Source organism: Trichechus manatus, unplaced genomic scaffold (assembly GCF_000243295.1).
Source record: "Trichechus manatus latirostris isolate Lorelei unplaced genomic scaffold, TriManLat1.0 scaffold00077, whole genome shotgun sequence".
Taxonomy (NCBI): domain Eukaryota; kingdom Metazoa; phylum Chordata; class Mammalia; order Sirenia; family Trichechidae; genus Trichechus; species Trichechus manatus.
The window spans coordinates 967,296-970,321 of NW_004444013.1; positions in this window are offsets into that span (position 1 = coordinate 967,296).

Sequence of the window (3,026 nt, forward strand, 5' to 3'; positions counted from 1 at the left end):
CAATGCAATCTCCATCCAAATACCAACAACATTCTTTAAAGAGATGGAAAAACTAATCATTAACTTTATATGGAAAGGGAAGAAGCCCCGGATAAGTAAAGCTCTATTGAAGAAGAAGAATAAAGTAGGGGGACTTACACTACCTGACTTCAGAACCTACTATACAGCTACAGTAGTCAAAACAGCCTAGTACTGGTAGAACGACAGATACATTGACCATTGGAACAGAATTGAGAACCCAGATGTAAATCCATCCACCTATAGTCACCTAATCTTCAACAAGGGCCCAAAGTCCATCAAATGGGGAAAAGACAGTCTTTTTAACAAATGGTGCTGTCAAAACTGGATGTCCATCTGCAAAAAAAAAATGAAACAGGACCTGTACCTCACACCATACACAAAAACTAATTTAAAATAGATCAAAGACCTAAATATAAAGCCTAAAACTATAAAGTTCATAGAAGAAAAAATAAGATCAACACTAGAGGCCCTAATGCACAGCATTAACAGGATACAAACATAACCAACAACACACAAACCCCAGAAGATAAGCTAGATTACTGGGATCTTCTAAAAATTAAACACGTATGCTCATCAAGAGACTTCACCAAAAGAGTAAAAAGAGAACCTACAGACTGGGAAAAAATTTTGGACATTGCAAGTCACACGAAGGTCTAATCTCTCAAATCTACAAGAAAATCCAACACCTCTATAACAAAAAGAGAAATAATCCTATTAAAAAATGGGCAAAAGAAATGAACAGACACTTCACCAAAGAAGACATTCAGGCGGCCAACAGACACATGAGGAAATGCTCACGAACCCTAGCCATTAGAGAAATGCATTTTAAAACCACAATGAGATAACATCTCACCCCAGCATTACTGGCACAAATCGAAAACACTGGAAATAACAAATGTTGGGGAGGCTATGGGGAGATCGGAACTCTTATGCACTGCTGGTGGGAATGCAAAATGATACGACCATTTTGGAAAATGATATGATGCTTCCTTAGAAAGCTAGAAATAGACATACCATACGATCCAGCAATCCCACTCCTAGGAATATATCCTGCAGAAATAAGAGCCGTCACACAAATAGACATATGCACACCAATATTCATTGCAGCACTGTTCACAATAGCAAAACAATGGAAACAACCTAGATGTCCATCAACAGATGAATGGATAAACAAACATGATACATACACACAATGGAGTATTATGCAATGATAAAGAACAATGGTGAATGTGTGAAGCATCTCGTAATGTGGACGAAACTGGAGAACATTATGCTGAGTGAAATAAGTCAATCACAAAAGGACAAATATTGTATGAAACCTCAACTGTAAAAACTCATGTAAAAGTTTATACAGAAAAAGAAACAATCTTTGACTAAACCAAGGCTAAGAAGTTTCCTGAACACAATCAAATACTTCGAGAGACAGAGTAGCAGGGGTAGGGGTCTGGGGACCATGCTTTCAGGAGACATCTATGTCAATTGGCATAACAAAGCTTATTAAGAAAATGTTCTGCATCCTATTTTGGTGAGTGGTGTCTCGGGTCTTAAAAGCTTACAGGCAGCCATCTAAGATGCATCAATTGGTCCCAACTACCTGGAGTAAAGGAGAATGAAGAACACCAAAGACACAAGAAAAGTATGAGCCGTAGAGACAGAAAGGGCCATATAAACCAGAGACTTCATCAGCCTGAGACCAGAAGAACTAGATGGTGCTCGGCTACCACCAATGACCACCTTGACAGGGAACACAACAGAGTCCCTGATGGAGCAGCAGAAAGATGGGGTGCAGAACTCAAATTCTAGTAAGAAGACCAGACTTAATTGTATGACTGAGACTGGAGGTACCCCAGAAAGCATGGCCCCCGGACTCTCTATCATCCCAGAATGAAAACAATTTCCGAGGCCAACTCTTCAGACAGGGATTGGACTGACTGTGGGACATAAACTGATACTTGTGAACAGTGTGCCTCTTAGTCAAGTACATACAAGAGACCAAAGGGGCAGCTTCTGTCCAGAGGTGAGATGGGAAGGCAGAGAGGGTTAGGAGCTGCCTAAATGGACATGGGGAATCAGGGGCGGAAAGGAGGAGTGTGCTGTCGCACAATGGGGTGAGCAATTAGGGTCACATAACAATGTATGTATAAAATTTTGTATGGGAGATTAACTTGAAATGTAAACTTCATTTAACTACAATAATAAAAAAAAGTACAATTAATAATAACTTCACTGAATTCACTGATACAAAATATATTAAGTACCCAGCACAATACCTACCATGAAATAGACACTTAACATCTGGATGTTTCTAGAGTAAGAATTTGACTCTAAAATCAGTGTGTGAGGGTTAAAATCCTTATTACTGGTGGCCTGAGGCCAGTTACTTAAACTCTCCAATCTTCCTAAGTGGGATAATAGTGATTGTGTGATCATCAACACGATGATGATAGTAGAATCTACATAACTCATGGGGTTGTTGTAAAGATTAAATAAGCTAATATTTAAAAAAAAGACTTTAGAACAATACCCGGCATATAATATGCTCTCAATAAATGTTAGCTGTTTTAATAAATACTTCCTTTGTTTATTAAAAAAAATAAACAATCTTTGTTGGTTACCAGGGATGGGAGAGGTAGGGGTTGAGGGAAACTAAGTAGACAATAGGTAAGTGGTAACTTTGGTAAAAGGTAAGATACTACACAATACTGGGGAAGCCTGTACAACTTGTTCAAAGTAAGGGTATGGAAGCTCCATAGATACATCCAAACTCCCTGAGGGACTGAATTGCTGGGCGAACGGCTGTGGGGACCATGGTTGTGGGGAACATCTGGCTCAGCTGGCATAACACAGTTTATAAAGACAATGTTTTACATTCTATCTTGGTGAGTAGTGTCTGGGGTCTTAAAAGCCTGTGAGCAGCCATCTGAGATACTCCACTGGTCTCACCCCTTCGGGAGCAAGGGAGAATGAAGAGAACAGGATACAAAGAAAAGATTATTCCGAAGGAC